Source organism: Castor canadensis, chromosome 8, assembly GCF_047511655.1.
Source record: "Castor canadensis chromosome 8, mCasCan1.hap1v2, whole genome shotgun sequence".
In the NCBI taxonomy this organism is placed as follows: Eukaryota; Metazoa; Chordata; class Mammalia; order Rodentia; family Castoridae; genus Castor; species Castor canadensis.
The window spans coordinates 81,253,810-81,280,333 of NC_133393.1; the positions used below are offsets into that span (position 1 = coordinate 81,253,810).

General features: G+C 35.9%; 1 protein-coding gene across 12 annotated transcripts in view; it reads left to right on the forward strand.

Annotated features, from left to right (window-relative positions):
- Tmem117 (transmembrane protein 117) overlaps positions 1–26,524 on the forward strand; it is a 554,639-nt gene that overhangs the window by 99,789 nt on the left and 428,326 nt on the right. For 3 of the 12 annotated variants that reach the window (XM_074083199.1, XM_074083198.1, XM_074083200.1), the window contains one exon: positions 217–263. The exons of 8 other annotated variants lie outside the window; for them this stretch is intronic. The gene's annotated coding sequence lies outside the window, so the exon portion shown is untranslated. One more of the 12 variants, XM_074083202.1, reaches the window with a different exon arrangement.

The window sequence follows — 26,524 nt, forward strand, 5'->3', positions numbered from 1 at the left end:
ACCCTGTGAGATAGGTATTTGCCTCATTTTACAAATAGAGAAATTAAGCCACAAAAGATTAAACATCTTACCAAAGTTTGTATAGCCCGTTATGTGCTGGAGCAAGAATTTAACACAAGGATGGATCCACTTCTTACACTAGACCAATCTTTTCTAAGGGGGGTTTTCCTCACATTCTTTTGAAGCCATTCTAAGACATGCTGCTCTGTTTTTCAGAAGCCCTCAATGTTTCTGCTTCCCTAAAACAGTGGAGCCAGAGGATGGTAAGTCTCCCATGAACAATTTAAGAAACTAAAGAACTCTGTGAAGTACCAAAGAGCCCTCTAGAGCCTTCATGAAAGTAGCTGGGGAGGAAGGGAAGAGGTATTTCAGCAGCACTGCTTCTCAGCAGCCCTTCCTTCTCTCCAGGGCAATGGGATGAGATAGCCAGGCTAGCTGACTAAGAGCCCCCACCAGTTCCTCCAGTGCAAGCCCAACATCTTTCCTACAGCTACTCTGCCTTCTACTTGGTCTTCTTCCTTGCTTCACTCTATATCATGGTTACTCTTACCAAATGGTTCAGTAGGATAGAGGTAAACCTGATACATTCCCCCTGAAAACTTATTTTAAGAGAAAGAACAATTCAAGACCATTCCAAAGGGTTCTTAGGAAATACACATGGGTCTGATATGATTATGGGGAGGTAGGACAACCTAAAACTAATGCCCTGTATATTCTCTAACCACTCTTTTGTTCCACAGCTATGAGGAAACAGAACTGGAGAAACCTTCACCAATAGTAGCTGGGCTACCTTCTGGGTCAAGATTAACTCATGCTGGGCCTGTGTACTCCTCTATCTGGGGCTGCTTCTGGCACCAATCTGTTGGTTTCCTACCCAGAATCCCCAGCCCCTTTTTAGCCTCAAGTAAGACTGCCATCCTATCTGTATTGCCAAGTAAGAAACAGCTTCCAGTCTAGGTTCTTTAACAAATTGGGCTTCCCTTAAGGTTGTGCCCTCTAGTCTTGGATCTGGGGAGCTATCCAATCAGCTCAGCACTTCAAGGACATGATTGGAGGAAACGGTTGTACACATCCTAATACCATGGGTGGTTTCTCACTCACTGGAACTGCTGTTATGTCTTCATCTCAGCTTAAGAGCCTAATGCCTAAATCAGCTCAGGAACCACTGCTGATCCCAGCACATAGTGTGGCACCAGTCCCTTCTTGGCTCCTGAGCTGGAGGTGGGGGCAGGGAAAGACAACAGGGACTCAAGATTTGGGTCTGCCCTTGGAGATAAAAAAGAAAATATGCAGTTTTGTCCTGGGCACAGGGACATAAGAAACCCAAACCACAGAACAAACCAGGGCACAGAAAGAAAAAAGTTCAAAGGCTACCCCAGGTTTTAATCCTAATCTTGGGGGTCAAAGGAAGTGGGAAAGAAAAAACCACCTTCATTCCATGAGGAGTAACAAAAGAGAATATGAACACATGAAAGCAGCTGATCACCGAAGTCAGTGAACAGGATTTTTTGGCTAACTTGCAAGCAGACGAACAAACTGAGGAAGAATGAGAGGCAAAACTTAGGTCTTGGAGCATTCCTTCTTAGGCCCTGAACTCCATCCTTGGGATGGTGTTGAAAGTCTGGGTGGAGGACAAAAATCACAGAAAAGAAGTCAATGGTTCTTAAAGGATTCCTCTACCACATAACTGAATTGCTTTTCTAGCTCCAGTGGTAAAACAAAGGACTCTTCTGTGATGTTTCACTTATTAAGTTTATAGAGTTTAGGAGTCTAAAGAGCTTTCCCCTTTTGGTGGAAAGGGGCAGTAGCTCCTCTAGCCTCATCCCCTCCCCCCACCAATCCCCAACCAAATCAGTCACTCAAGGAATTATAAAGCTATGGTTGGTCCCCTCATTCTGGCAGAAGTTGCAGATCCCCTTGTCAGCATTTCTACACAAAGGATTCTGCAGATAGGAAAATAAATATAAAGCTGCTTTCTAACCAGGAGTGGTTACTTTGAGTTAAGGGATGGAGACATACTTTTTTTCTTTTTAAACACCATTAAGGAATTTTTCTTTCACATAAATACCTTGTTATCTAGTCTGAAGATGCCAGTTGCAGATGTGACTGGGAAGAATGAATTTTCTATTTTAGTTCCTGTGTTGCATTAGCTGCTTTGGTCAGCGATAGTGATAGTATGTGCATAGCAAAGGTTCAAACCCTGAATATGTCAAGTAGCTGAACCTGGCACTCCATTCTGTCACAGTGCAAAAAAAAAAAAAGCTGTGTTTAGACATTTTGACCACAATGAGCATAAGCCAGGCATGCAGATTTATTACTATTTTCCTATCCTTAAGGGAAATATGAAAGATAGAAGAGTGCTCCATTTTCCTCCACATATTTCTCACTTGTCTTAGAAAAAGGAAAGATTGCATAGAGGAACAAATGAAAGTAAGACTCTGGAGTTGGAACCCTTGAAGGGTTAGGGGATTCAAATAGACAGAGACTATAATTGGGTGAAGGTAAGTTTTTCAATCAGATGGCTTGAGTCCTACCTCTGTTTATTAGATATTTTATATTAGAGGAGTTGCTTAGGTCATTGAAACTCCATTTCTATCTGTAAATTGAGAAAAGTGCCTTTCAGGCTTGTTTTGAAGGCTACATGAGATGATGGATATGAAAGTGCTTCATGCAGTGTAAAGTGATTAGCTCTTTCAAATGTGATGTTTCTATTGTTATTATTAATTTGTTTTTCCTCTAAAGAGGTGCTGCTTAATTTATTAAGAAGTAGTAACTACTCTAGAACTGTTTAGAATAACATGCGCTTTAAGACTGTCATATGCTGCCTGCTGCAGGGCCTGGCCTTCCTAATTGCTCAGACAATTTGGGGTTCTTGGCTTTGGATTATTTTCCAAGATGGTGAAATTCTCACTGTTTAAAAACAGGTGCAATTAATCTTCTTTGACTAGTCCTAAATCAAGATTATAACCAATCTTCATATGCTAAACTTCAGTCACTTTTTAATTTTTAAAGTAGTGATGTTTGCTTGAGAAGGGAAACTTTTAAGAAAGTAAAAATATCATTTTGCATATGTTTGTCACTTTAGGTATACTTAAGAAGTCTTATGGATTATACCAGAATGTAATTGACAGCTTTTTCCTTAGAACTATTTCAGTTAGCACACTAGAGAAAGACAAACTTGATTATTGACGAGGTAACTTTCCCTATATTCTTTAATATCTTGACTTTAAGCCACAATTGGAAGAGAACAGTGTCCCACCTTTGTGAGGCTCTGGAAAGATCTGTGTGTGTTGATCTGCTTGTTTTGTTTTTGTTTGTTTTTTGTCTGATGTCATTGTCCTTTCTCAAGGACTTCAGTGTCTAGAGAAACCTGGAGTGTACTTGTCTACTACAGTCCCCATATTAAAATCCCTTACATAAACTTTCACACTTTAAAACCTGACTTTATCCAAAAAAGTTTCATTTTATAGAACATTGACACTGTTTGCTTAAAATTAAGGAATACGTAGCTGGGAATTATCTGTTGGAAAGTATGTTTTGTGAAGAACTATTTCTGAGTCCTTATTTCTTTAGCATATTTTAAAATAGTGCTTATGATTAAATATATTTTAGATTGATAGGTAGGTGATAGTGGGAAGAATGTTTCTTGGGGTTTTGTTCTTTTTTCTCTTTAACCTCTTATCTAATAACTAAAAGAGACAGAGTTTATGGTTTATCTCTCTCTATTGCCTTGTTCTAGATAAACATTTTTGTTTTCTTCTACTCCAGTTATCATGTATTTAATGTGACCTCCTCAACTTTGTTATAACATGGAAATCAATAAGTTTTTACTAAAAATTATGAAGTGAACACTGTGCCTTCTCCTATCTTTATATCCTTAGTGATATTATTGTCTGTTAATATGCAGTGCTATTGAATAGCTTCCTGAGTGTTAGCGTGTGAAAATATAACGGGTCGTCCAAAGCTTAGGAAGGTGAAGAAGTAGTAAGAACCAGAACAATGCATTTAACCCATCACAACTAATAGACCATTCAGCATTTGCCCTCAAATACTTGAAAGCAAATAAATTTGTGGCTACCTTATAAGTGTCCAGCCTTGAGCTACCACTTGCCTGCCTTGTAACTCATCTTTCTGTGACCTACTTCTTTTTTAGCCTGGTTTTTATCTTAAAGTTGTTGCCACGAAATCTGTAACTGGGCTATGTCTTTGGTTGCACTGTTCCTTTTATTAGTCTCAAAATCCTATTTTTATTTTATTGTATCAAAGGGTATGGTCAGGAAGACAAATTGTATTTGCTAGAGGAGAAGATAAAATTTGTTCTCTGTGTCCTTGACTGTACATATTTGAACTGGCTTCAGGGGTCAGCACACGCTCTGCTTCAAATCTTGCTTCTGCTACTTTCCCAACTGTCTTGTCTCGAGCTATAACAATTACAGGCAATACTTACCGAGGCCTTACAATGTGCCAGGTACTGGGTGACCTGATTTATGTGTACCATTTTATTTCAGGTTCCTGATGGTCTCAGGAGGAGAGTCCGACCACTTACAGAGCTTCAGACATTTACTGACAGCTTGTGTAGCTGATAGCCTATCAATCAGGATTGGAATTCAAATGCAGGCTTTCTGGCTCTTGAGAACTTGTAGGCTTAGCCACATTGAGTTTTCTCAGCTATAAATTAAAAATGTAATACCTACCTTATAGGATTAGTTTGATAACTAAGTAACAGAATGTCTGAGAAATACATTCTTTCCTGTTTAACAACTGTCTTTACACATCAAATTTTAGTGGACTCTCAGGGTATATTGCTTTCTCTATTAACAAAGGTGATCTTTGCTAGAAATCCAGTGTCTTTGGAAAGCAGTTTATTTTCTTCTACTGAAAAAAAAGAAAGCAGTTTTAGGATGACATAGAGCATAGACATGTTGGAACGACCTACAGCTACCTGACCCTTATCTAATGGTAAATCATTGGGCTCTGGTCATGCCCGGATTTACTCAGCCCATCAGGAGTTTTCATGATGGTAAAGAAGTTGAGGGAACTGATTAAAGGAATTGGCACTAAGAAAAAACTCTGTAGGACAGAGTGATGGGGTGAAAGTAACAAGATTGAAATTATAGACAACTTTTATATCCTTCACCTGGATTAAAAGTCTACCAGAAAAATATAGGTTGAGAATCCCTTATTGGAAATGCTTAGAACCAGAGTGTTTTAGAGTTTGGATCTTTTGGGATTTTGTAATAGAATAGACTTGCAAAGAATTTGCTGATTGACCATCCCTAACCTGAAAATCTAAAATCTGAAGTGCTCCAAAATCTGAAACCTTTTGTGCAGATTAAGTAAAATAGTGGTTAGAAAACGAGTGTGTGGGTTTCTTAGCAGAACCCATCTTTTCCTGTACCTAATGTCAAGCCAACATGTAGCTTGAGTTTATCTAGCAGACATGTCCCTTTAGTGAACATGGAGATGTTGGTACATTATGTCACTAATCATTCAGTAGTACACCTATTTCCCTTTTTCCAGAGTCACAGTCATACCAGGCTCCTCTGGTCATTTTGTGTTCTTCAGAAAAACTAAGCTGATTCAGATATCTGGTTTTCCTAACATTTGTCATCTTATCCTAAAATAATAAACTCCTGTTCTATTTATAGGCAAAAATAAAATTTTATTTACCGGTACAATAAAAAAGCTAACACATCTTGAAAAGATACTTTCTATGTAGAACTATTTTCCTCTTAATTTTATTAGTACTCCACTTTGTAGCAAACATGTATGTCTTTTTTTTCTCATATTAAAGAATTTCAGACTTCATAGAGACATTAGAAGTCCTCAGGTCTAGTCAGTCATTTAACACAGAAATCTTGCTTATATCTCCTGGCAAAGCTTTCGAGTTTTATCTGACCAGAGGCTGAGTAGAATCACTAGTGTGACATAACTGTTGAAAGAATTAATGTAATCATAAGTAGCATGGTTTTCCAAAATAAGGAAATTATTAGTACTCTGCAATATCAGACCATGTCTAGGACATTTTGGCCAGGACTCAGGTGATTGGCCATCTATATGCACTTGGAGTCCAATCCATACTGATAATAGCTTTCCTGACAATTTTATTTTTAAGTTTAGCCTGGGAAATACTATCACTATCTAGAAATACCTGAAAAGACCTGTCATGTACAATCGGGAATAGCTGCTTTAACACTTCTACTGGCAGGGAACTCACTGCTATACCAACAAAACAGTCATCTTAGCTTCAGATGACTCTAATAATTAAAACATCCTTGCTTATATTAAGCCCAGACTGATTCTCTATAACTGTGATCCATCATAGAATCATTTGATAGAAAACAATGGGAGCATTGGATCAAATTATAGTCAAATCTGTGGACTTGTAACTCCCTTGTTTTTAGAGTGTATTTGTTTTCACTTTGATTATATATGTGTGTTTTATTGACCAAATTTCTCACTATTTTATTATGGCCCATATTTAAAAAATTGCTTCTTTTGATAAAGTTTCTATAAACCAAAGGATCCAGGAAGACCAATGATAAAAACTTTTAAAAATCAATGATAAACTTAAATTTGATTTATTTTTCTACATTATGTAATTATTTATTTTATCTATTTCCCTATATAGGTTTACAGGTTTTTCACCTTGGTGCATATTAGAAAAAGACCTGCTTTTTTTTTTTAATATCATCTTGTCTGCTTTTTTCCTTCCAAAGAAATTACACCTTAAATTGTTCAGCTTGCAATTTCTCCTGGGAGGTAAACTGAGAGTAGAATGCTCCTACTGCTACTTGTCCTATGGTATTGCCAATCAAAATATAGAGAGTATCCATGTATTATATATTTTGTTTAGTAACACAGCTGTCACTGAATTGACTTGAGGCATATAGATTTTTTGGAAAAAGAAAAATCCTTTGACCCCTTTCATATGCTACCCAATTTTCCTTAGCCAATGATTTTTTTAACCTGTGGCTTCTCAAGCAGGTGTACAAGTCTTACTTTAAAATTCTTACCATAATACGGAAAATAACTGTGCACATAAAAGAGCTGCATAATAAACTACTTCAAAAATTAGTGGCTTAAAGCAAAGATGTTTTATTTGCCCTTGTGTCTATAGATCACCTATTCATTGGGTTTAGCTGGATATTCTTTTTGTTTATTTTAAACCTTTTTATTAGCATTTATTAACTGTACAAAGTGAGGGGTTTCAATGTGAAATTTCCATGCATGCATATAATGTACCGTGATCACGTTTACCCCATGTTACTCTTTCTTGTCTCCCTCCTTACCCTTCCCCGCTTTTTAAAACAACATTTAAAAATGGGTTTCATTATAACATTTTCAAAAGTTCATACAATGGGCTTTGATCATATTCACCTCATCACCATATCTTCTCACTCCCTGCTCCCACTGCTTACTCTCCCCAAATCCCCCTTTTACATTCATATCCTTTTTTGGTGTGTATGGGGTTTCATCTCAAGGCTTTGCATTTGCTAAGCAATCTCTATAGCATTTGAGCCACACCTCCAGTTCATTTTGCTCTGGTTATTTTGTTGATGGGGGTCTCATGAATTATTTGCTCAGACTGGCCTTGAACTGTGATCCTCCAGATCTCAGTCTCCCAAGTAGCTAGTATTGCAGGTATGAGGCACCGATGCCCAGATTATGGCAATTTTTTTTTAGTAGAGTCCACATTTAAGAGAAAACCTTTCTGAGATTGGCTTATTTTACTTAGTATGTTTATCTCTAGTTCTATCCATTTTCCAGCAAATGACATAATCTCATTCTTCTTAATGGCTGAGCAATACTCCATAGTTTATACATACTATTTTTTTTATCCATTCATTGGTGGTGGGCACCCAGGCCAGTTCCATACTTGGTTATTGTGAATAATATCTCAAAAAACATGGATGTGCAGATAACTCTATTGTATGCTAACTTCATGCTTTGGGTATATTCCCAAGTGTGGTCTAGCAGGATCACATGGTGGTTCTGTTTTTAGATTTTTGAGAAACTTCCATATTGATTTCCATAGTGGCTGCAGTAATTTATATCCCTACCAACAGTGTCTGATGGATCTTTTCACCCACATTCTCATGAGCTGGTATTATTTTGCTCATCTCATTCTGCTGTAGTCTGACATGCTTATAACTGGCTTTGCACACGTGTTGATTAATTGGTTATGGTTATTGGCTGTGCGTTCTTGTACAGGCTTGCTCATATAGTGGCAATGCTCCAAAAGTAGCAAGAGAGAGTTTTCATCTCCAAGAGAGCAAGTCCCAATGCATAAGCAATGCTTAAGCCTCTGCTTGTGTCCTGTTTGTTAATATCCTATTGGTCAAAGCAAGTCACATGACCAAGCCCACAGTCTTTGTTGAAGAGGAACAGGTAGGGTCTTGGAAACAGGGAAGTATGATTCATTAGGAGTCATTATTGTGGCCATCAATCACAGTTTGTGAATAATTTTTATTCATTTAAATGCATTTAACTTTTGGTTTTGGTTAACAGAATATGAAGATTGACTTTCTATAAAGGAAAAAGACAAAAAGGAATTAACATACACTGAGAGTTCATAATGTGTTAAGAATTTCACATATATTACCTCATAATTTTGTAAACTCAGGGTGAAAACGTTGAGGTTCAGGGAGGTTAACTAATTTGTCTATGGTCACAGTTAGCAGTTTACACTCCAGTCTATGGAACTCAGAAAGCATAAGAAAACTAAAGAAAGCATAGAATAGAAAATATCAGTAATGTTTCATATTCAGGAAAGCTACTATTTCACAAACTGTATTTGTTTTTGTGTATTGGATCACAATATATAATAGAATTCTTGTCTTTTTTTTTTAAACTTGAAGTCTCTTCTGTTACCCTGCATGGCCTCTCATGAGCAGGTAAAAGCAAAGCGGTCAGAACCAGGGGCATTGAAAATATGCCACCAGTTTCCCACTCCTGATTTATCTGAAAGGTCTACCTTGACTACTGTATTACATTGACATAGTGTTTTAATCAGGTGATGAGCACCTGACCTTTTCCACTGCAGTAAATCTCTTTTTATCAGCATCTACTAACATTTCTATGTGACTTAAAGAAAATCATGACCTCAGGGAACAATTTGAATTCTAGGGTGGAAGAAATTAGAACATAAATTTTCATTATTGATAGATCCTTTTAGAAACCAATAAAAACACAAGAGGCACTGAAATAGTTTGGATGCAATGCTCTGGTTTTAAATTGAAGCATTTGTTACTCAGATTTTGTGTTTGAGGAGGTAAGAGGAAAGCATTCTGTCACAATCTATTACTATTTCTTTGTTAATCTCATTTTTCTTCAATCATGCAAAATATAATGTTCATTTTGAAATCAAATCACATTCTGAAATGCCTTCTTTTATTTGCAAAATGAAACCATTTCATTAAATGTTGGAAGGGAAAGAGACTTGTAAAGAAATATCAACAAAGTAGCCTCGTTTCCAATGAAAGTTTCTTTGAGCTGAAACAAGTTGCTGGGTGATGGCTTTATTTGAAGCTTTACCCTTGGAGATTATTTTTTATACTTTCCCAACGTGAATACAGATCAAAATTAATAAACTGGGAATCATTTGATAGAAAACAATGGGAGCAAAATGTCCATAAATTGATACAAATCTCTGCATGCAAAGAATTCAAGTGATTGCTTGAAATTCTTCTGAGTGCTTTATAGATAGATTAGAGATGTTTTTAAAGGTGTCATCTTCTGTGTTCACCAAGTAAAGTGTGGGCAACAAAGTTATTTTAAAGTCATTTTATTGCAAGGAAAACAGCAGGATTCTGCCAAAGTCTAAGTGCTAGTAAAATTGCAATGAAACTTGAAAATTACAAGATCAAAACTATAATATTAAAATGTTAGAGATTAAAAGTGGCATTGATTCATTATAGAATTTTTTTAAAACATAGGAAATATAAAGAAAAAACTCACTTATAATTGATATATGTGGAAATAATCATGATTAACTGTTTGGTATAAATACATCTAAGTATTTTTCTTTGTTTCCCCTCCTCCCCCTTTTCTTGAGACAGGGTCTCCCTGTTGTAGCCCAGGCTGGACTTGAACTCATTCTGTAGCCTAGGCTGGCCTCACCTCCCAAGTGCTTGCCATTACAGGTGTGCACTATCAGGCCCAGCCTTTATGTTGCTTTTAAGTGATATTTGATTAGTTTCACATTGCTATGACCAAACACCTTAAAGAAGGAAGAATTTATTTTGTTTCATAATCTCCGAGGGTTCAGTCCATGATTGTTTTGCCCAAAGCATCACTGTGGCAAGGGCTTGTGGGAGAGGAGGTTCTTCATCTCATGGCAGACAGGAAGCAGAGAACAATCAAGGGATTGAACTGGGATCAGGTATAACTTTCACAGGCATATTCCTAGTTACCTATTTCCTTCAACTAGGCCCCATGTCCTGAAAGATTCCAGATCCTCCCCAAATAGCACCACCAGCTGGGGACCAAGCATTCAACATGTAAACCAGTGGGGGATGGTTCATTTTCAAACCATAACAATGATGTAACTGAACACAGAAGTAGAAATGGACTATTATTTTCCTTTAACACTTTAAAGATAATACTCTGCTGTCTTACGGCATTCTGTTGTTGCTGATGTTTTTAAAATTTTTATCCCATTACATATAATGATTCTTCTTCTTACTTACTACTTTTGAGCTCTGTTGTGTGTTTGAAGTTCTGCATTTCACTATGATACATCTAGATGTAGATTTCTTCTAACTTACCTTTAGAACTCAGGATTTCTACATTTTAATGTCACTCATGAGTTTTGGAAAATTCTCAACCATGATTCTCTTTAGAGAATAACAACCTCTCTGGAATTCTGATGAGACAAAAAATGGACTATCTCATGCTATTTTTCTTCTCTTTTGATTATTCCTTCTTATTTTCTGTCTCTCTGTGCCATATCACATGTTATCCATAGATGTTTTCCAGTTCACTGATTCTGTTTTAAGAATTCCAACCTGAACTTCTGCTTTTAAGTTACTAATTCAGTTTTAAATTTCAGATTATGTATTTTTCATTCTAAGTTTTATTTCTTTTTTTCTTTCTTTTCAAATCATTGTTTCCCTTCCATACTGGAAGTACTGAGTTGTGCCTATCTTCCCCAAGTTCATATGTTGAGTCTTAACCCCAGTATCTCAGACTGTGACTGTACTTGAATATAGATCATTTAAAGACATAATTAATGTAAAATGAGGTCATGTTAGTGGGCCTAACCAGTATGAATTGTGTTGCTATAAGAAAATCTTAAGACACTAACCACGGGTATGTGTAGAGATGACCATATGAACAACTGCAAGTCTGCCAGCCAAGGAGAGAGGCCTCAGAAGAAAAACATGCTGAAATCTGATTTTGGACTTCTAGCCTCCAAATCTGTGAGATTTGTTGTTTAAGTCACTCAGTATCTAGTGTGTGTGTTATGGCAGACTTAATCTTGTGCATGTAGTAGGATTTTTGTTCAGCATGGTTCTTATTCACTTTTATCTCTTGAATTATTTTAACATATTTTCTAGTTTTTTGTCTCCTGTTCTCTTGTCCCTATGATACTTGCATTGCCTTGTGTAGTCTATATATTTTTATTGTGAATTAATTGTTCAGCGAGGCTTTTCATTTATTTGTTTCTTGGGAGTCTTATGTGCCCTAAATCATTTAAAAAGTAATAATTAATCTATTAATTGGTATCATTATAGGAGATTAAATAGAACTTTCTCATGTGCTTGTTGGCTGCATGCATTTCTATTTTTGTTATGGTCAATAATCGTATTCAACTTTCCGAACAAGAACGAGTATGTTAATTAAGTTACATTTTGTTGTGGTGAGTCAGTGTTACTCCTTTCTGAGCTCTGTGATATCTGCAAGTTATTATAAGTCCTTCTTGGCCTCTTTCAGAAGTTGAAAATTAGTATACATTATTTGTCAGAACAAACTCTTGAGTGTTTGAAGATAGGGAGGAGGAAACTTGTTTTCTACTCTATTCAATACCTGCAGCTAATCATATAAAACCACTGACTTCAATTGTCATTGTTACCCAGTTTGTAATTTTGCATACTCCTTTTGGGTAGAAATGCCTTTAGAATCTTTACAGCAAGCCTTCAGAAACATGTTAGTGCTTATGGAAAGCCTGAAAACTTTAAATATCCTAGTAGAAATGTTTCAGTTAAATGTCTTCTTATTGCCACAAGGTACTGTGTGGTAATACATCTCAGAAGAGGCAAAATAGATTTAGTCATGTATATATACATATATGTGTGTATATATATATATATGTATATTGTATATGTATATTACTTATATATAATGTCAGACAGCATGTAGATAAATGGGGCCTAGGTACATGTATTTGTCTCATTTAATTCTTCTTTTTAAGCTGCAGTTTACAAAGATAGAAGAGTATGAGTTATAAGGTTTAGCTTAAGTAAATATGTGACACACATTTTTCAAATTTTAATGACTGAAATTTGGCACTGTCATAATTTATGATTATGTTCATATGGTAGTGTTCAGATTTTCTCTTTAGGAAAATCTGTTGTTAAATTGCTGCACATTAGCATGAAATCATTTAGATTTGAAGAAGTATGGATTGTAATGCATTGGAAATTCCTAGAAGGAATTGCATTCAATATTGTACAGTGGTTTCCAATAGGAATTCCATATTGATAGTGTCGGCGGGGGGTTAATAAGAGCTTGCTTTGAAAGACAGTATTTTTCCAGACTTTTACAAATCTGTGGTTAAGTGTTTGCTAAATATAATGCATAAAGAAGAAAAATGTTCTTTAATTTAAAAAGTAACTTTTCCTTATGAGTTTCTCAGCTGGGGATAGAAAATAGCTGTCACCTCAGAGTCTAACTGCAGGTGACAGGCAGTGACTAAGATGGGCAGTTTTATACAGATTCCAGAGGCTCTCTCTGGTCAGGTAAGAACTATCATGTTTTAGTGAGTGATGTTGACTGTGGGCAAGAGAGAAGGGAGGAGGTACCCACATGAGGCGTCTTCTGACCCTTCTCAAAGTGCTAAGCAGATAGTACATGTCACATTTTTTGTTGTTGTTATTTGGGTCTTAAAAAAGATTTACAAATGGGTACAACTGTATTCCATCCAACTTTATATTCAGGCTTTCAGGATTTGTTCCTCTTGAGAGTATGTTCATATTATTCATCACTTGATAGTCACTGTGCTTGATTCACACCTCCCCAAATGGGAAGTAGGCTAACATGCAGTTCTGCCACTGTGCTTTCTTGATGACTCATTTGTATTTGAAATTTCATTTTGTTTTCATAAATATAAGACCTCAGGTTTCTCTACTACCATATTTTCTTTAACTGCAGTGTCATCCTACATTTTACTGTTTATTCAACCATGGCTGGCTTTTCTGACCCTCTTCAAAGACTAGCTGGCATCTATGAAAACAGCTGAGCATTTGGGTGTTAGAGATTTCAGCTCTGACATACAAGATTCTGAGCAGATTGATGACCTCTTTTCAATTGAATGCGTTTATTTTTTGGACAATTCTTCTCTCTGTTAGGGGACTCTGTACTTAGCTCTTTCAAGAACATCAAAGCTCTTGTTAGGAATTTCAGCTCCATAGAACCTGTATTCCCAAATAATGGTTATGAATTATTATTATTTGTATTTCTGCCTAAGACTTTAAACAATAGTCTGGAAGAACTGACCCTCTTTTACGAGCTTAGATCTTGAAATCACTTTTAACTTCTAGGTCAGTGGTATTTTCTGATACCCCCCAAAGTAGATATTTAGAATTTCTGTGTTATTTCTGCATATCTAAAATGCAAAGCGTTTGACTAAGATCATGATCACGTTGTATACTAGTTCTCAAATAGGATTTTAGGCCATATCTCCAAAATGAGCAACATGCCCTTTGGAAGGACTTAAACTAGTACATAAATCAAGGCTAACATTTTCAGGTGTGGGAGTTGATCTGCCTTAGAAAATGTTAATTATGAGAAAACTGATTTTTAAAAAATCTCTTAAAGGCATTTATTGGATGGAGGATGCTAGAACAGTGGATCCCTCAGTCTAGAACTTTGCCATTCCTGGCAGCCTTTAATCTTCTGCCTGCTATAAAAGATGTCAGAAATGTAGATGAGCACAGGAACTGAGGGTCAAGCAAAGCCGAGGTCTCTTCTCCAGCAGTTTCACAAATTAGGCTTTATATCATTTTATTATCCAAAAATGACTTCAAGGTAACTCTACATTTCTTTTAAAGTACCATCACGGGACATTGTACTGTGCTCTAGAGTTTTAGAGGAAGATGAAATTGAGCACTACAGGCTTTTAGTCTAAAAGGAGTGAACATTTAGAAAACGATCTTGCACTTAAATGTTTTCATACCTTTCACCATAAGAGTTTTTAAATAGCCTATGATATCACAGTCCATTCCTCTGAAGTGTATACATTTAATAGTATTTGTGTGTCTCTTTAATTCATTAAAATTAATTAGGATTTAATGTACTGAATCGTTCATCCAAAGATCTCAAAGCATCTTGCCTGTCTACATTAGCTCATTATTTTTTTTCACAATGTCCCTGTGAGGTAGTTAAGTATTATTCCTTATTCTACAAATGAGGTACAAATGAAGCTGAGAGAGGCTTAAGAGGCTCGCTCAAAGTCCCACAGCAAGTGAATAGCAGAAAAGCAATAAAGGCACAGTCCCTTGATTTGAGACATTTTCCACCTTTTCTCAAAATATATCCCTAATTCCACTTTAAAATGCTACGTTGTCCATGAAAATTAGCATATTACTTTATGCTGGTGCTTTAGGAAATTAAAATGGTCCTAAGAGGAATTAAGGAAGTTCTCTTTCTCTATTACACTTGGATTAGATTTGTGGAGAAATACATGTGACAGAAGTGACTTTGTGCACATGAGTAGGTGCTGCCTCTGTCAAGTTGTACAGGGAACACTGCAAGAGGAACCGGGTGACTGAAGGTGTGGTTTTTCATGACTGTTTTTGTGCTCAGAGGGAATCTTGCAAGTTTACCAATTATCAGGTTGTGCCTTATTTAAACTTACTGAATCATAAGGCCATGGGAATGTCAGTGTTACTAGGACATAACTTCCATAAAATATAGGATTTTGTTAAAAAGTGTGCTCAACAGGTCATCTCATACACTATTCAAGCTCTCGTGTAGGATGGGAAGTTTTGTCTTTCCAAGAAATTTTCTTCTACTAGTAAATAATTATAATAATTTATAAATACTTATTGATCTACTTGTTATCTGCAAATATTTATATAAAATAAACAAACTGAAAGATAATGTCCTTTATCTCAAGAACCTTGGTGATATTATATGATTTCCAAACCTATTTCCTTATCTATACAATGAGGAATTGGCTTGATTTCCGGCAAAACGAGTCAAATATGAAGAAGGTGAGAGCCTGAGATATATTAAATTAGATAGTATTATTACCTGTGGGAAAGATGAGAGAGAGAGAGAGAGAGAGAGAGATTACTTATATCAGATCCCTCTATTTTGCTTTCCATCCCATTGTCCTGAATTGGACCACCATCATTTCTCATTTGAATTATTTCAACAACCTCCACACTAGCCTCCATTTCTAGTCTCAGCATTTACAAACCACTTTTCTACATTGAAGCCAAGGAGAATTTAATAAAATGCAAGTCTGAGCATGGTAGTTGCATCTTAAAGTTCCTTGCTTTCCATCTACTTCAGTAGGAATTCTCTGATGTGACTGACAGCATCCTTCGTGATCCAGCCCCTGACTCCCTCTTCAGAATAATTTACATCATACAGGTCCTCTGACTGTATTTCAAACTCTGAAACACAGACAAGGTGCCAGCTCTCCGTTGTCTCAGGTCTGCAGGCCACCACTGCCTGTTTGAGTTGTGGTACATTTCCACTACCTGTGCCTTCACTTCCTTTGTTCAGGAGGTGTTCGTCTCCTCTGCCTATGTTCAATGTGCATGCCTCCTCCATAAGACTTCCCTGATGCCTTGTGTGCTCTTAAAGACTTTTATTCCTATCTTCCTACCCATCTTCCACATTCAATTAATAACCTTATTGTCTTCCTCCTCTTTAAACTGAAGAGTCTTGAGGTCAAGGACTGTGCCTTATTCCTGATCTTTTCCCAGGGTTCAATTCTTGGCACATTGTAGATACTCAATAAATATATGTTGAATGAATAACAGTACAAAGCAAGATGGAACAAATGTCAAATAGCTGATTCAGAAAAAAAAAGTGTGAGAAAAGTTACAGGAAGCAAAGACTATCCCTGACTTTGAGGGCAGAGAGAGAGTCCCAGAAATGATAATGCTTGAACTGGCGTCTTTTTTTTTTAATGGGGGGGGTCTTTCTGGAATTAAGGAATTCAAATAAATCCTTAGGGTATCAGTCAGTCAAATTGTGGCCTTTGTGTCAGAATGCAATCCTAACTTAGTCACTGCCTACCTGAAAGATATCATACATCTGTAAAATGGATATTATTATGCACCTACTTTGCAGGTGATTGAGAGGATTTTAAGTTACGAATGTAAAGTACATAGTGGATACTCAACCACTGGTGTTTGTCACACTTGTAATTGTCACATGTACTATATACCTCATCTCAATTCAACAAATTCTTAAGTCTACCAGGGATGGATTAAGTAGAAATTAGCTCCCTTGCTATGCCTGGCGATGGGGAACACATGTGTCCTGGTGTCTCCAGTTGACTTTGGTGTCAAACTATGGCATTGAGAGGAAAACCTTGGGAACTTGGACTATTAGGAGAAAAGTGGAGGTAAATGAAAAAAAAAAAACAGCCTCAGTCAGCAGATATAGAATTATTTATATTAAATTCTCTTTAAATATATATCATTCAGATAGTTTTCTTTCAAAACTCTAGTTTTATCATAAGAATGGTTTCATAAGAGTGGAGATGTTAGTGTAGTACATTTAGATATGTAAATCCTGCTAAGCTGGGGACTAACCTGAGTCTACAAAAGGCCCATATATGTCTTCTGGATGCATAAACTCCTTGAATTAAAAAAGTATGAAATTTCATGAATGTACTTATCTTTCTCTGAGGGAAGGGATCATTCTTTTCCTAAAAGTTTCCGTGGTTTAAAAGATCAAGAAACATTGGTATTTTTGCATCTTCTCTAATCAGAACAAGGGCTGGCAGAGTGGCTCAAGGGGTAAAGCACCTGCCTCACAAAGTATGAGGCCCTGAGTTCAAACCGCAGTACAACTAAAAAACAAAAATCCAATCAGAACTAATGTATGAATTGCAGCTCTGAGGAATTGGGGCATGTTTATTAACAATCGACTTCTCGAAGTATTTAGTTACAGTAGAGTGTCAGGAGTCCACAAAACTTTGATAGGTCTTTGTCTTCTTATTTTCCTATCCCTCATTATAACATGAGTTTCCTAGGTCAATTTAAACTTAGCATTTAATGATGTGTAAATCTTTTAAGCTTTGTTATTTGTTGATGAGTGTCTGCTGTGTGCCAGGCTCAGCATGAATATATCACATGTGTTATTTTACTTAATCTATAAAACAATCCTGTCCTACGTTAATAATGTCTTCATTAGAGGTGAAAAATTGAGCCTTCAGAAATTCAGTAATTTGCTGAAGGTCATAGAACTTTCCAAATTGGCTTTTAAACTCTGACTCTGACCTCCATCTCCCACATATCTTTTGCAAAGCCCCATATTTTATAAAGGCCATTTTAGATGCCTCATTGCTTACATAAGGAATGTTTGCTGTTACCAGATAAATTAAAACTCTCTATTCATACTCTCTGAAGAGCTAGAATAACCTTCAAAGAATAAAGACATCACCAGTCATTAGCTGTTTCCTCGTCAGTTACTACTAGCTAGTAATCTGGACCTTTTATCACCTATGGAATATTGAATGATCAGAAGTCACAGGCTATAAGATAATTGACCAACACCCAAACAATAGAATGTGATAAATACCCAGATTATAAAATTAACAGCCTATGTTATCTTAACAGGTTATCTCTGAAAATTCTTTCTCCTGTAATTTTGTTCCTAAATAAGCACATGTAGTCTCCAGACAACTTTCATAATTCTTGTAGAAATTATAAGAAAGTTTGCAGATCTTTTTTCTTAGTTCCTTGGATATATTAGGCTTATAAACTAACGGAAGTATGAACCTAAGTCTTTATTATTGCAGAATTTAATCTGAAACAAATATAGTTGATACTAAAATAACAGAAATTATTGATTGCTTTCTTCCTGATTATTAAGGCCTATTCAAGAAAAAAATAGAGTAGTTAAAACATCTAGAAAAATGAAAACTATGAATGATTCCCTTACTAAAGATAAATACTATTAAAATTTCAGTAAATTATCTTACAATTGTCTTAGTGTATATTATATTTTTAAAAGTTGAATAGTATTTTATATATAGTTTTCTATTTTTTCACCTAAATTTGATGTATCATTTTCACTGAAATATATCAGTTTTTTTCCTCTTTGCAGAGCTGGGATTCAAACCCAGGATCTTGGGCATGAGAGAAAGCACTCTTCCATTGATCTACACTCCCAGCTCCCATTAAGTATCTTAATTTACATTATTGTAAGTGGTTAAAAAAACCAGTTTAATGACTGTGGGATTTTCTACCAGGCATCATCTTTCTCCTGTCTTCCTCTGTGGTTACAACAGGAGCAGTCATGTACTCATATGACTATTTTCCATTGGCTTTTCTTTTTTTAAAAAATTTTTTAGTATATGACAGTTATGCAATGGGATTTCATTGTAACATTTACATACATATAGTGTACCCCAGTTTGGTTCACTGCTTCTATTAGTCTCCCTTTTACCCCATTTCCCTTAAAATAACTTCAGCAAGTTTCAGTGTTCCCCATTCATACATGAATAGAAAGTACATCAAGCATATTCACCCTCCTTTACCCTCTTCATTTACCTACCCCTTCCACTAGTGTCCTCCCCTTAACATGACATGTTTTACATTCTGTCCTTCATTGTTTAAATGTCTGTTAGTTGTTCAGTGGGGATTTTGCTTTGGCATTTTACCTGTAAATCTATTGTGCTTAAGTCAGTCTACCCCCCTCCACTGCTCTTCCTCACTTTTTTCTCCCTACCCTGTATTGTTCAACAGTTTTAAGTATGTTTTATTCCTACATTGATGTAATGTATTTCATTACTAATCACTCTCCTACATTCTTTTCTTTTTTCTTCCTCCCTTAGTCTCCTCTAACAGTCCCACTTTTGGAAACATGTTCTGTATATATTTACAGATAATGTTGTATTTGTACTGGATATATCTTCTACAAATGAGAGGAAATATGTGACTTTTGTATTTCTGACTCTGGCTAACTTCAGGTGATCTTCAGTTCCATCCATTTACCTGCTAGTAAGGAAATGTCATTCCTCTTCATGGCTGAATGAAATTCATTGTGTGAACATGATCATATACGTAGAACATGTATATCATAGTAGACCCACTCTATGAAAAAGAGGGAAAAGAAAAGAAAATCATACAGCATCGACAATATCAAAATACATAACATCTGTGAAGACAGAGGATATAATGTATTGAAAGCTATTGAATAAAGGGGGATGGAAGGGAAGGAGTAAGGGAAAGTTATAGAAGGGGTTGAATTGACCAAAATAAAGTATACTTATAGCAGGAATACATTGAGAAACCCTTTTGAATGTTGACTTAGGAAATAATAATAAAAAACAGAACTGTAAAATAGGTACAGTGTATGAGGGGGTACTTTGTGGAAGGGAAAAGACTGAATGAAGGAGATGAAGATGAGGGAATATGGTTGATAAACTTCATATACTTATATAAAATAGGACAGTGAAACCTCTTGCAATTGCTTTAAGTGGGGCAGGGAAGGGGTCAAGGGGTAGAGATGGTGGGGGTGATCTAACCCATGTACAATGTAAGTGTATTTGGAATTATCACAATGAATCTCTCCTGTACAACAAATATATCCTAATAAAAATAAAATTTCATTGTGTGATATATGTGCATTTATATACTTATATACATATATGTGTGTGTGTATATATATATATATGTATATATCACATTTTCTTAATCCATTCATAAGTTGTAGGGCATCTGGGCTGTGTCCATAGCTTGACTGTTGTGAATAATGGTGCAATAAACATGGATGTTCAAATGTCTTTATTGTATTCTGACTTTCATTCCTTTGAATATATGCCTAGGAGTAGTATGCCAGATCATCTGGTAGTTCTATTTTTAGTTTTAGAGGAGCCTCCATACTGTTTTTCAAAGTGGTTGTACTAATTTACATTCCCAGCAACAGTGTATGAAGATTCCTTTTCCAGCATCCTCATAAACTGTTGTTTATGCTCTTGATTGCAGCCATTCTAACAGGAAAGAGGTGAAATAAAAATGTTATTTTGATTTGCATTCCCTTTACAGCCAGGGATGTTAAGCATTTCTTCATTTTTTTTTTTTTTTTTTGTAGCCATTGTACATCTTCCTTTGAAAAAGCTCTATTCAGTTCATTCGCCCATTTCTTCATTGGGTCATTGATTTTTTGGGAAGTTTAGTTTTTTGAGCTTCCTGTAAGTTCTGGTTATTAATCCCTTGTCAGATGTATGGCTGGCAAGTTTTTCTCCCATTCTGTGAGCTGCCTCTTCAGTTTGGTGACCATGTCCTTTGCTGTGCAGAAGCTTTTTTTTTTTTTTTTTTTCTCATTTGTTAATCCTTTCTCTAAGTTGCTGAGCTATTGGAATTCTATTTAGGAAGCTATTGACTATGCCTGTAAGTTCCAGTGTATTCCCCACTCTTTCCTGCAGTAGTTTCAAATCTTATATCAAGGTTTCTGGTATACTTTGTGTTGATATTTGAATAGGAAGAAAGACATAGATCTAGTTTCAATCTTTTACACAAAGACATCCAGTGTCCCAGCAACATTTGTTGAAGAAGCTGCCTTTTCTCTGTTATATGTTTTGAGTGCCTTTATCAAAATCATTTGACATAACTGTGTGGATTTATGTCTGGGTCTTCTGTTCCATGTCTGTTTTGGTGCCAGTATTATGCTTTTTTAATGCTATATCTCTATAATATAATTTGAAGTCAGGTATTATGACACCTCCAGGGTTGCTCTTTTTACTCAGCATTGCATTGACTATTTGTGGTCTTTTGCAGCTCCAAATGAACTTTAGGGTTGATTTTTCTATCTCTGTGAGGAATGCCATTGGAATTTTGATGGGGAATGCATTGAACATATAGATTGCTTTCTGTGATATAGCCATTTTCACAATATTAATTCTGCCACCCATGAGCATGGGAGATCTTTACATCTTCTGATGTCTTCTTCAATGGTTTATAGTTTTCATTGTAGAAGTTTTTCACTTCCTTTGTTAGGTTTATTCCTAGGTATTTTTTTTGTTTGAGGCTATTCTAAATGGAATTGTTTTTCCTAAATTCTTTCTCATTCTGTTTATTGTTGGTGTATTGAAAATCTATTGATTTTTGTATATTGACTTTGAAAGTGTTTATAAAGTCTCTTTTTTTGGTGGAGTTTTTCTGGTCTTTTAGGTATAAGTTAATGTAATTTGTAAAAAAAGGTAATTTGATTTTTTCCTTTTCTATTTGAATTCCTTTTATTTCTTCTTCCTGTCATTATTCTGGGTAAAAATTTCAAAACTGTGTTGAATAAGAGTGGAGAGAGTGGACATCCTTGTCTTGTTCCTGATTTTAGAGGAAATGGTTTTGGTTTTTCCCCAGTTAGTATGATGTTGGCTATAGGTTTGTCATATATAGCCTTCATTATGCTGAGATACATTCCTTCTATTCCTAGTTTCATCAGAGCATTCATTAAGAAAGGATATATTTTATCAAAAGCTTTTTATACATTCATTGAGATGGTCATGTGTTTTTGTCTTTGCCTCTGTTTCATATGCTGCATTACATTTATTGATTTGCATATGTTGAACCACTCCTGCGTCCTTCAAATGAAACTGACTTGATTGTGATGTATGACCTTTTTGATATGTTGCTGAATTCAGCTTGTCATTGAATTTTCTTTATGAAGTGAGTTCCCTTAGGCATTTTATTATTGTAACCACTAGCTGACTAATATGACCCTCTTTCTATCATTATGTTTCTACTTGAAGATCTCTACTTCCTTCTCTCAATATATATCCTGTCCCTAACATTCAGATCATTCCTCATTTAATTGGGATTAGTTATCAACTCCTTTGTTAAAGATGCCTGGCATTTTCCTTTATTGTCATTTCTCCCACTCCTCTCAAGTTCTGAAAGTAAGAACACCAATACAGAACCTATAATATCTCATTTTCATCATCATTACCATTGTCGCTGACATTAATATTTACTGAGTATTTGCTATGGGCCTTGCATGAGTTAGGCATGTTATCAGTGTTCTGCTGTGTAATTATTACATAAAACTCTATAAGCACACCTCCTCTATTATTATTCTTGTTGCTGTACCATTGTTGTTATTGTTCTTTCATATATGAAGAAATCATCCTCAAAGAGATTGACTACCTTGTATTTCTCCAATGTTTCATACTTAGTAATTGGTACAGTGTAGATTTAAATTCAATTCTGTCTCCTCTTGAAGCCCATGCTTGCACCCACGCTGATATTACTGCTCATCACAGATTCGGGGATTGGGATGATTAACTAATGCTGTACAGAGCAAGAGAGGGAGATAAGGTGACTGCATTCTTACTAATGAGCGGCTGGCTGCTGAGTTAGAGGTTTAGATCAGTGTTCAAAAGACTGTGGAATCTACTAGGTAAGGTAAGGTCTGCAGCAAAAAATCAGTCTCAACTGGTCCAGTCCATACATCATTTTGCAGGTAAGATGCCTCCAAACATAGGACTTAAATTACTGCTTGGGAATTACACAGACAAGGTCACTCTGATTTACGAGAGGGAAACACAAGGCTGAAAAGATTTCTAGGGTTCCAGTCACAAATATAAATTTCTTTTGATCATTGTTAGAATACCATTTTTAAACCATATCATATCATATTAGTGTTAGAATAGTTTTCTCCATCTGTTTGACTTTCATGTGCCTATATTTAAAGTGTTTTTCTTATGGATATTGTATAAATATACACACACACACATCTGAGTTTTGCTTTTGTTGCTCTTGTTCTTTGTTCTTATTACTGTCTTTCATACTTTTTCTGCTTAAAATTGAACGTTTTATATGATTCTGTGTTCTCCTTTCTTAGCATATTGATTTACACTTTTTTCCCTTACTTTTAAGTGGTCATTCTATAGTTCACAATGTGTGTTTATAACCAATCCAAGTCCACTTTCAAATAACACCATACCACTTCATGAGTGGTGCAAGGACCTTATAATAACAAAATATTCTGGATTCTTCCCTCCACCCTTACTATCATTACTATCATTTATTTTACTTATATAAAATGTAGATAAGCACATATATATACACACATAACTGAATACATTGTCACTATTATTATTATGAACAAACTGTTGTTCATCAGTCAGGTTAGTTAAAATAAGAAAAATTTAAAAATGTATTTTAACCTTCATTTATTCTTTCACTGATGTTCTTCCTCTCTTTATGTAGATCCATTTCTGACCTAAATCATTTTTTTTCCTCTCTGAAGAACTTTAAAAAAATCATTTCTCATAAGACAGATCTTGCTGGCAAAATATTTCCTTTTTTTTTAATTAAAAAGTCTTTATTTCTTCTTCATTTTCTTTTTTTGAACTAAGAGTCTCATTGTGTAGCCCAGGCCAGCCTCCAATTTGTGATCTTCCTGCCTCAGTTTTCCCAGTGCTGGGATTTCAGGCATGCACCACTATACCCAGCTCTCCTTCACTTTTGTTAGGTAATTTCTCAGAGTGCACAATTCTAAATTGGCAATATACTTTACATATTTCACTTTGCTCTCTTCTTATTTGCATCTTTTCTGAGAGAAGTTAGATATTTTATTTTTGTCCTTGGATATATAATATTTTTTTTCTTCTGATTTCTTTCAAGATGCTTTTATCTTTGACTTTCTGCAGTTTAAATATGACACACCTAGGTATTTATTTACCTATTTGCTCAATTAATTTTTAGGATTTACCTTGCCTGGTCTCTTCTGAATTTCCTGGATCTGTGTTTTGTTGTTTGACATTGATCTGGGGGAATGTTCTCAGTCATTGTTCCTTCCAGTATTGCTTCCTTTCTTTCTGGCATTCATTACACACATGGAATACAAACTGTTGTTTGATTTTTGATTTTTGATTGAAAGGGGAACATGTGTACTGGGTAGAAGGAACTAAAGTAAGTAGGTCTATCATAATGTACTGATAAGGTGTGTAGGAAAGGGAACTTTCTGCACCCCTGTGATAAGGTCCCTGTCTTTTGGCAAGCCTGAGCCCTGGTCTGTGACCTTTACCTGTGATCCTGAGTCCCATTCCACCTGAGTTGGGAAAGAGGGACTAGAGAGGGCTTTCATTGGATATTTCATATCTTCTAGGTAGGTTAGGATCTGATAAAAACCCAGGAGGTTAGGTTCTGTTAATAATCCTGCTCTTGAGCAGGCCTTGTGAAGAACAGAATATTCTTTTAATTTTCTATTTGTCTCTTTTCTCCTTGCTGGAAGCATGAGGAGATTTTTATCCAGAAGTCACTACGTGGACCTAGAGGTGAAACTCATAAAAGTTCAGGTGTCCCATGACTGTCCCTTCCTCCCTTGAGCTTCCAGTGGCCTGTCAATTACAGTTAAGGTTTCCACATCTCAGCACTGGTTCCTGAGGAGGTTTTGGCTCCTGGATTTCTGCTGGGATCAATTATAATTCTCAGTGTTCACCTGTCTTTCTCTTCAATTTTCAGTGCTGTGATTTTCCCCGTGACCTTACTACACTGACACATTTAAGAAGAATTGTTGAGTTTTCAGTTCATTCAGGGTTTTGCTCATTAGGACAGAGTGGGGCATCTTTCAGTTCCTTACATGCTGGCCTGGAAACCAGAAGTTGACAAAGGGTTTTAAACTCAGTAAAACTCAGAGGAATGGCATAGAGGGAAAATAAGCCCCTCAGATATGGTAGTGGACCTTAGAGAAGGGAACTCCATGAATACGGGAGTTTCTCAGGGCACAGAGGCTACAGGTCCTGTTTCTCCAGCAGCACAAAAACCATAAGCAGAATGGTTGCTGGTCAAGTAGAGTCAGGCTCTACCTTACAGAGTTCCAGTATAGTCCTTTGTAGTGCAGAGACAAATAGAGTCCAGACTGAATCATTTTCCTTCACCTCTGAGAGTGAGGTAGATATGTGACCTGAAGTTTCTCCTTTTGAGCAGGATATAAGCTAGATGTAGAAACATGGGGCAGAGACTGGAAATTTCTAACAAGCTCTCAGGTGATGCTGTTGCTCCTGATTCTTTGAAAACCATGGCACTGAACTGAGACAATTCTTACTGTCTTATTATTTGGTAAGTATAAGTAGGTCTATGCATGATCAAAAGCTATTTATGCTGCCCTATCACATAGCGGTATACTTTTCCTGACTTTTAGGCTAATCACCTAGATGTAGCAAGGAAGATGTGTACTTGTATTACCATCTTTTGGTCGTTTTCTTTTTTTTCACTTAATGATGTGCTTTTATGTTGACATTCTTCTTTTCCCCCCTTATTTTCTTTGTTCTCCTTACTCTGATCTGTCCTTATAACCTCTGTTTGTTGTATTGTGATATTTCTTACTGTCTTCTGTGAAATGCTGTGATAAGTATGTGAAAATAATATGACTTAATTAAGCTTAAGGTAAATTACCTTGCATCTAGCCTGAGAACTGCACACAACCTGCCATAATTCCTATTATTAGCCTCACTTTGGAGATTTATTTGTTCAGAGGCACCTGAAACACCTTAGCACGACAGTTCAGAAGAAAAAAATTGGGTGGTTATAGTAATAATATATAAATAAGAGATTTGAGATTTCAGATGCAGTAATGAAGTTAGCATGGAAAGAATTTTCTTCTTTGGCTGTTAATAAATATAAGATCTGTCTAGGAGCAATATATCATCTCAAAAAGTGGAAGATGGACTTTAAAATTCAAATTAGAAAAAAGACTATCTTAAGTCAGTCATTACTACATCCATATTAATGTTCTTAGTTACAAAAGAAGACAGCCCTGGAAGGACTCCACTTATTGATTCCTCAGGAATATATTTCTTTAGTGTCTTTGTTAAGTGAACAGTGATTAATTTTTGACTGTATAATAAGATCAATATTAATATTTTCCAGACATGAAGTTCTCAGATTGTATGGTTCTGAGATTTTAAAAAATGAGTATACACATTCATCTCATAATGGGATGAGATGAGCTTTTGCTCATTGGATTTTTTTCTGTGTTGAGAAGAGTGGTAAAACCGCTAGAGGGCACTATAGATAAACTTTTGAAACAAAGATATACAACTACATAGGAGATAGAATTTACCAGAATTTTATTGTACAGGAAGTCTTCAATTACCTATGCGTACTGA